The sequence below is a fragment of the Bos taurus genome, chromosome 9 (genome assembly GCF_002263795.3).
Source record: "Bos taurus isolate L1 Dominette 01449 registration number 42190680 breed Hereford chromosome 9, ARS-UCD2.0, whole genome shotgun sequence".
Taxonomy (NCBI): domain Eukaryota; kingdom Metazoa; phylum Chordata; class Mammalia; order Artiodactyla; family Bovidae; genus Bos; species Bos taurus.
In genome coordinates, this window is record NC_037336.1 from 72,966,742 (window position 1) to 72,976,040 (window position 9,299).

Below are 9,299 nucleotides of genomic sequence, written 5' to 3' on the forward strand. Positions count from 1 at the left end.
TGAAAATTTTTATTTCTCATCCATGGATGGAATTCAGAATTTTGCATTTGTCACAATAAAGGAACCATCATAGGAAGAAAGGGTTGAAGGAAGGAAAATAATGGCTTTAGGGTTTTCAGGAGATGAAAGTAGAAGTTGTGAATGACATGTCCAAACTCTGGCCCCAGGGACTTTTCTGGTCCATGATGTCACCTCTTCATTGAATGGCCAGATCACCCCGCCAAAAGGCTTCATTTGATAAGGTACAAATTATTGCTTTAGTGAGTTTAACCCAAAACACTTGAGTCAATACATATCTGATTTTAAATTCCCACAAAACTGTAGCTCATGCTACCAATTTAACATTTTGTCATTAGATTGACTTATCAGTACCTACACTCTCTCTTATGTCTTCAATTACAAAGTGTTTCTTCCTCCTTCAGATCCCAGACACACATTTTGGAGAGTATTACAGAAATTCAGTGAGTCATTCTAGGGGACCTAAGGCAATGGTGGTTTAACCATTGCCTTTCAGCCACATAGTGAAGCCTACGCCCTTCCTGAGAGGTGGTCTAGAGTTCACATTTAATGAACTCTCTGAATACTCTGCACCAGAACAAGACCTGGGCCAGGCCACACCTCTGAGTGGTCTGAGGGCCTGACTCCATTACCCACCACTTGGGCCACAACTCTCTGCCAAGAAACAAGCAGCCTGGCTTTAGATTTTACGTTGTCTGATGGGCCAGGACAACTGATTTCTGTACTTGTGTTTGTGGGATGGACGGGCCTACGCAGAAATCAGTCAAGATTAGCCTAACTATTACAACTCAGTCTCAGCCTCACTGTAAACCATACATTATTTCTCCAGAACAAAAGACAGTTGATAATAGTCATATAATGATCCTTATTTTTATTAAATTCAGTCTAAGTACAGTAAAGTTGTATTCAGTTTCCATGCTGTCAAAGGCACTGATCTAGGATCTGCAGGAATAAAGAAAAATCCTGGCATTCATCTAACGTAAAATACAATCTCTGCCTTCCAGGAGTTTACACTCCGCAGAGAATGAAACAATGTTGAAACTCATCTTCAGAGCACTGCCTGGAAAACACACAGAGGACACTTACATATGTTTCAAAATACATAAATGATGAAAAAAAGGGGGAGGGAGGAAACAGGACTGGGCCACCTTCGGATCCTACAGAACTTGAAAATTAAATGCTGCCTTCTATATGCTTGACCTCTAAAGCAATCCACATAGGATATACAAAGCTATAGTTGCCAAGATTTAAGTCATTTTTCCAAAATGGATTGACGAAGACAGAAGCAGGATTTTCCTGTAATGGAGGAGAGGTGAATGACAGGGTCAGTATGCTGTCTGGAGTAATCACAGCATTTATTTGGGTTTCTAGGGTTATGTGACTACTTGTGATGGATAACAAAGCATAAAGAACAGTCAAAAGGCAGAAATAGTAATGGCTCACCTTATCACGCCAGGGGACTGTCATATTCTTTTTAATAAACAATACGGTTCAAAGGTTCACAAGAGTGAGAAGTCTGGCATGGGGCAATGTTTTCACTACTCATCTCATTCTGACAGTTACAAGAAATCTAGGGAAGGGATTTTCTTGTCTAATTGTTTCTAACCTTAAAGTTCATGGAGTTAGTCTTACTCAAGATTAGGATGCACTAAGAACATCCTGAGGAAAGGGTGCAGTACATTCCCTGCAACCACTGTCCAGGAGATGTGAACTCTCTGGCTTTATTTAGGCCATCAGAGGAAGGGCAGAGGGCGGAGCGAGTGCGGTCACAGCTCAGGGCAAGTGCTTCATCAGCGCTTTATGTCGCTTCCACCGGGAACAGGGCATGTCCATCCTGATGATGGAACCGCAGTCTGACCGCAGACCGCTAACTCAGCCCAAGTGCCGGCCAGGGGCCATGGGATCCCAAGGAGTTATAAATAACCCCTTAGAACTGCTTCCTGGTGATTTATTACTACTGAGTGCGAGAGTGTATTTCCCCGAAGATACCTGAACTGAATGCAAAAGTGAACTCCAGAAGCATGTATTTTGCTGAACTTGAAACATCAGAGAAATGGTTTAAAAATCCAACCCCACTCCACCCCCACCCAAGAGATAAATAAGATGATCATCAAGTTTTTACCTGTCTTGATGATTCTTACACGCTTTGATTTCACAGGGATGTTGCAGGAAAATCAGATTTCTTCTGTTTAGAGACTCACCCGTCCCTGCTGTTCATTTCCCAGTGGCAGACCTTGTAATCAGATAAGCAGACCCCTTGAGAGGTTGCGGGGAGAGCACTCAGGGCCCGCTCAGCCACACAGGCAGGGGGCACCTGGGGCATACGGTGCTGCCCTTGCTGTCAGACACTGTGCAATATCATCCAGGGCTCCCCCACCTCATCCCTGCCGCTCATCTGCCCCTGACAGGGGCACCACCCTTGCTTAGAGCCCAGAAAGGGGTCCCCCCCTCCTCCACCGTTCCTTATTTCTGAAAAAGAAACATTGAAATGAAGTACTTCTTTTACATAAAAACTCAAACTGTTATTAAGAACCTCCCCCCGCCCCACCATCCCCATATCTTATCCTCAGTGGAGACAGAGGCCAGCTGCTTACTATTTATTGGAGGAAGTACAAAATACTTATCAGAACTTGCAATTATTTCCATTGTCCTCAGAATACCTCTCCCTCTCCCATACTTGTATCTCTGTATGTCCAATTCCACTGAGAGGCTTTGTTTGCTGTTAAGATCTTTGGCAAGTCAGATAATCCCCCCGTGCCTCAGTTGTCCATGTGGGAGGAGAGGGGAGCTGGACACGGTGAGCTCAAGGTCCCTGGCAACTCTACCTTGTTATGATTCAATGACTCCCCCAGTCCTTACTGTTCCAAGGAGTATTTTTCAGTGCTTCGTTGGATACGGTTGAGTCACACTGGAATGGTAATTATATGAGATTGGAGAACAATGATATCTCCTGAAATAAAGATTGGGCCGAGGAATGTGGATGAGGAGGCAATGAGGTGTGGGATGGGAAAGCTTAATCAGAACGGGGAGATGGCATATCCGGGGCCAACAGACAAGATTGGGGCCAATTCCAGACGCTTGATGAATGGCCAGCTGCAGTCAGAAATACGACTCTTCCCAGAAGACTGCCTAGCGTTTGTTTGGCAGAAGCCGCAGAGTATTGACGCCAGCGGTTTGCACAAGGCCCCTGAGTGAGTCAGTACTGATGGTGGCACTGACAAGCGTGGCAACAGAAACCGACAGTGTAGATGCTTGGGACCGTTAGACGAGTGAACACCGGGACACGTTCCAGAGGCTTGCTTTAGACACACATGAACATAATGTCTTCCTCAAAGTACACCCTGAAACGGGTCATCCGCAAAGCCTGCTACGAGGGGCTCATCGTGAGACATTCTGGGGTGGATCCACCCACTGTTAATGGGGGTCACAGGAAGCTGCAGACACCTCCAAGAAAAAGATTAAGCAAATTTCCAGGAGCTAAGCAAATCCAAAAGAAAGGACCACAAGCTTTGGAGATTCTTTTGAAAGTCTGGGCTCTGGCTTAGGGCAACATTCACCACAGAGGGCCAGAAGGGCCTCTCGTCCTCCTCGTGTTTGTAGGAGGGAAATGATGGGTGAGATGGGAAGAGGATTCTCCTAGGTCGGCCTCTCTAGAACCTCGTGCTGGGCAGACAGGCAGCACTCGGGGCACTGGAGGACACCTTCCAAGCTTAATTTAGTTAAGTTTCCAAAATAGTTTGACTTTAAAAATTGAAAACCAGTAACAGATATTGAGATATTCAAAACGTTGTTATTCAGTAGCTAAGTCATGTCCAACTCTGCAACCCCATGGACTGTAGCAGGCCAGTCTTTCTTCCCCGTCTTCACTATCTCCTGGAGTTTACTCAAAAGGCAATGGCACCCCACTCCAGTATTCTTGCCTGGAAAATCCCATGGACTGAGGAGCCTGGTGGGCTGCAGTCCATGGGGTCGCTAAGAGTTGTACACGACTGAGCGACTTCACTTTCACTTTTCACTTTACACTTTCATGCACTGGAGGAGGAAATGGCAACCCACTCCAGTGTTCTTGCCTGGAGAATCCCAGGGATGGGGGAGCCTGGTGGGCTGCCGTCTACAGGGTCGCACAGAGTCGACAGGACTGAAGCGACTTAGCAGCAGCAGCAGCAGCATGTCCACTGAGTCAGTGATGCTGTCTAACCATCTCATCCTCTGCCACTCTCTTCTCCTTTTGCCTTTAGTCTTATATATTCAAAATATATAAATATTAATTTTACTATTAAGTAGTGTGTAAGGCCCATAAAGATAGAAATGTGATTTTTATATTACCGAAAATTTCCATCCAAAAAAAAAGATGGAAAAATGGATTCTTTTTACACTTACCCCTTCAATTTTTCCAAATCATGTCACATTTCAGTTTGCCTTGTCTTATCATGCTATCTGAATAGCTTTTTGTTTCTCTTATTCTAATGGATAGAATAGCCTACATGTACTTTTTTACATGTCTAAGATCTTCCAGATTATTAAACATATTTTTAATCAATGTTCTCCAGTCACTATCTCCTGTCTTCCCTGTTCTAATTTGAGCCAACTGCTTTCTAGGCCTGATTAACAGCTGATAACTTGAAATGTCTTTCCATTTTATTCCTCAGACAGTTCTGCTCATTGCTTTCAGTTTTATTTTTCTACATTCCCAAGTCATTTCAGGAGGAGGACATAGGAGAAAATTTCTGAGTCATTGGATAACTTGCTGCTGCTGCTGCTGCTAAGTCACTTCAGTCATGTCCGACTCTGTGTGACCCATAGACGTCAGCCCACCAGGCTCCCCCGTCCCTGGGATTCTCCAGGCAAGAACACTGGAGTGGGGTGCCATTTCCTTCTCCAATGCATGAAAGTGAAAAAGTGAAAGTGAAGTCGCTCAGTCGTGTCCGACTCTTAGCGACCCCATGGACTGCAGCCTCCCAGGCTCCTCCGTCCGTGGGATTTTCCAGGCAAGAGTACTGGAGTGGGGTGCCATTGTTGGACAACTTGCTTTGCCTTAATTCTGAAGTAACAGTTTGCTGGCTATTAAATGAGGCTCAAACAATTTTCCCTGAGAACTTTGAAGTCTTGCTCCATTGTCTTCTAGCATCAATAATATTAATGTAAAGTATGATGACAGTCTTTTGAGCTTTCTTTTTGTATTTTTTACTTTGTGTGGCCTTTGTTTTTTTGTTTTTTTTTTGGTAGGTATCCTGGTAATTCTCTCCACAAGCTTTATATTAGGAATTTCAGATTTTCAAGAGACTAGTTCTTGGCACTTGGTGAATATTTTTCATCTGAAAATCTTTTTTTTAGTTCAGGGAAATTATCTTTTCTAATTTATTTCATTACTCATTTTTGTTCTCTGAGTGTGGATTATTTACATATTAATAAGTTTCTAGCTCTATCTGCCATTTCGGCTTTTGGACATTTTCCTTTTCAGTCATTCTGTACATTCTGAGCCATTTTCTCAACTTCATCTTCCAGATACTAATTTAGTTTTCAGTCAAACCAGTGATTCAATTCTACTGATTTTTAAAATGTATTTGGGGAATGTTTAATTTGTCGTGGCTTCTTTCCTGTTTTCTGCCTGCTCTTTTTTCATAGCAGCCTATTCTTTTGTGTGAATCCACTGTTGTCTCAGACCTCTCTGAAGATGCTAATTCAATTTTTTTTTTTGGTTGTCTTCCTTTTGTGTTCCCCCTGTGGTGCGTCACTTTTCACACATCTTGATATTTCTCTTTTACCAAATATTTGATGGTCCCTGATTGGTCAGTAATACTTTTTTAATAAAAAAGCATTCTGGCTGATTATTATAGGTAATTGGCAAAGTTATTCTTTGCAGTTTGGAAGGACAATTTACCCATGAAACTCATCACTGAATGGGGGACTAACTTTACACGTCTGTGTGTGAGGGGATCAGAAACAGGCTTCTTTTTAGGGTATGTGGACAGTCCAGCTTGTATCCTCATAACTATAAAAGTGAGGAGGACTTCACCATGGGAAGTGAAATTCTTTGGTGAATTTCACTGCTAGGTGGGGTTGCCTTTCCTTCCGCCTCCTCTGAGTTGCAAGCAAAGGGCCTGAGTTATCTCAGGCTCTGTGCCAACATCTCCCTTGATTTTTTATTTCAGTTCTGAGCAAACTCACCCCGCCCCCTGCCCCCCCCCGCCCCCCCGCAACACACACACACAAAGGCAGCACTCCCCTCAGGTGGAACTCTGTAGTGGGGTGGGCACAGACACAAATGGTACCTTTAGCGGGTATGAGATGGCTGGAGAAGGATAAGGTCTTAGAACTAAACTCACCCACTTGGGACAGAACTGATGAGGAAAGGTCTAACAGAGGTGCTAAGACATTGTATCTAATGGTTTGAAGGACTGAGAACCAAGGCAGTGGTGAGTTGAGGGAGAACGGCCTTTGGTCAAATCTGCATCCATGAGACTGACATGTGAACCCAGAGGAGCTTCTAGAGACCACAAGAGACACAGAAACAGTGAAATGGCCCCCAGGATGTCTGTCGGCAGGAAGCAGGCACCTTCACAAGGCAGGATCCAGATCCTGGACAGGGCTGACTCCAAATTCCAGAGAGAACAGATTCCTGGACAGAAAACCAGCATGTTGGGAGATGGGTATTCAGGCACCAGGAGCTAAGAGCTTCAGTTGTCAGAATTTGGACTGAAGATAGGGCTTAGGTATTAGAAATAAGGATGAAGCTTGGGCCAGATCAACTACAAGAGTGAAGATGTAGATTCTTAGACATTGGAGCTACTGAATTTCTTCCTGCCGACACTCAGAATTGGTCCTAGACTTACTGTCCACATACCCTAAGTCTAGGATCAAGGTCCTAGACTTAGCCAGGGAAGAGGGAAAGTGAGGAAAGGAATGGGGGTAAAAGGTAGAAGCTAAGAACCAGGTATAATCTGACACTATCAGATCAGATCAGCCGCTCAGTCATGTCCGACTCTTTGCGACCCCATGAATCCCAGTATGCCAGGCCTCACTGTCCATCACCAATTCCCAGAGTTCACTGAGACTCACGTCCATCGAGTCAGTGATGCCATCCAGCCATCTCATCCTCTGTCGTCCCCTTCTCCTCCTGCCCCCAATCCCTCCCAGCATCAGAGTCTTTTCCAATGAGTCAACTCTTCACATGAGGTGGCCAAAGTACTGGAGCTTCAGCTTTAGCATCATTCCTTCCAAAGAAATCCCAGGGCCGATCTCCTTCAGAATGGACTGGCTGGATCTCCTTGCAGTCCAAGGGACTCTCAAGAGTCTTCTCCAACACCACAGTTCAAAAGCATCAATTCTTCAGCGCTCAGCCTTCTTCACAGTCCAACTCTCACATCCATACATGACCACAGGAAAAACCATAGCCTTGACTAGACCAACCTTTGTTGGCAAAGTAATGTCTCTGCTTTTGAACATGCTATCTAGGTTGGTCATGACTTTCCTTCCAAGGAGTAAGCGTCTTTTAACTTCATGGCTGCAGTCACCATCTGCAGTGATTTTGGAGCCCAGAAAAATAAAGTCTGACACTGTTTCCACTGTTTCCCCATCTATTTCCCATGAAGTGGTGGGACCGGATGCCATGATCTTCGTTTTCTGAATGTTGAGCTTTAAGTCAATTTTTTCACTCTCCACTTTCACTTTCATCAAGAAGCTTTTTAGTTCCTCTTCACTTTCTGCCATAAGGGTGGTGTCATCTGCATATCTGAGGTTATTGATATTTCTCCTGGCAATCTTGATTCCAGCTTGTGTTTCTTCCAGTCCAGCGTTTCTCATGATGTACTCTGCATAGAAGTTAAATAAACAGGGTGACAATATACAGCCTTGACGAACTCCTTTTCCTATTTGGAACCAGTCTGTTGTTCCATGTCCAGTTCTAACTGTTGCTTCCTGACCTGCATACAAATTTCTCAAGAGGCAGATCAGGTGGTCTGGTATTCCCATCTCTTTCAGAATTTTCCAGTTTATTGTGATCCACACAGTCAAAGGCTTTGGCATAGTCAATAAAGCAGAAATATATGTTTTTCTGCAACTCTCTTGCTTTTTCTATGATCCAGCGGATGTTGGCAATTTGATCTCTGGTTCCTCTGCCTTTTCTAAAACCAGCTTGAACATCTGGAAGTTCACGGTTCACATATTGCTGAAGCCTGGCTTGGAGAATTTTGAGCATTACTTTACTAGTATGTGAGATGAGTGCAATTGTGCGGTAGTTTGAGCATTCTTTGGCATTGCCTTTCTTAGGGATTGGAATGAAAACTGACCTTTTCCTGTCCTGTGGCCACTGCTGAGTTTTCCAAATTTGCTGGCATATTGAGTGCAGCACTTTCACAGCATCATCTTTCAGGATTTGGGTTCCACTAGCTTTGTTTGTAGTGATGCTTTCTAAGGCCCACTTGACTTCACATTCCAGGATGTCTGGCTCTAGGTGAATGATCACACCATCATGATTATCTGGGTCATGAAGATCTTTTTTGTACAGTTCTTCTGTGTATTCTTGCCATCTCTTCTTAATATCTTCTGCTTCTGTTAGGTCCATACCATTTCTGTCCTTTATCGAGCTCATCTTTGCATGAAATGTTCCTTTGGTGTCTTTGATTTTCTTGAAGAGATCCCTAGTCTTTCCCATTCTGTTGTTTTCCTCTATTTCTTTGCATTGATCGCTGAAGAAGGCTTTCTTATCTCTTCTTGCTATTCTTTGGAACTCTGCATTCAGATGTTTATATCTTTCCTTTTCTCCTTTGCTTTTCGCTTCTCTTCTTTTCACAGCTATTTGTAAGGCCTCCCCAGACAGCCATTTTGCTTTTTTGCATTTCTTTTCTATGGGAATGGTCTTGATCCCTGTCTCCTGTACAATGTCATGAACCTCATTCCATAGTTCATCAGGCACTCTATCTATCAGATCTAGGCCCTTAAATCTATTTCTCACTTCCACTATATAATCATAAGGGATTTGACTTAGGTCATACCTGAATGGTCTAGTGGTTTTCCCTACTTTCTTCAATTTAAGTCTGAATTTGGCAATAAGGAGTTCATGGTCTGAGCCACAGTCAGCTCCTGGTCTTGTTTTTGCTGACTGTATAGAGCTTCTCCATCTTTGGCTGCAAAGAATATAATCAATCTGATTTCGGTGTTGACCATCTGGTGATGTCCGTGTATAGAGTCTTCTCTTGTGTTGTTGGAAGAGGGTGTTTGTTTGTTATGACCAGTGCATTTTCTTGGAAAAATTCTATCAGTCTTTGCCCTGCTTCATTCTG

At 43.7% G+C, this 9,299-nt stretch overlaps 1 long non-coding RNA gene across 1 annotated transcript; it reads right to left on the reverse strand.

The window, feature by feature from the left end:
• Positions 1-888: 888 nt before the first annotated feature.
• On the reverse strand, positions 889-5,033 carry LOC112448139 (uncharacterized). Its single transcript, XR_003036538.2, has 3 exons — positions 2,844-5,033; positions 2,141-2,251; positions 889-1,314 (listed from the first exon to the last, which is right to left on the reverse strand). It is a non-coding gene; the product is annotated as an uncharacterized lncRNA (long non-coding RNA).
• Between the last annotated feature and the right edge of the window lie 4,266 nt (positions 5,034-9,299).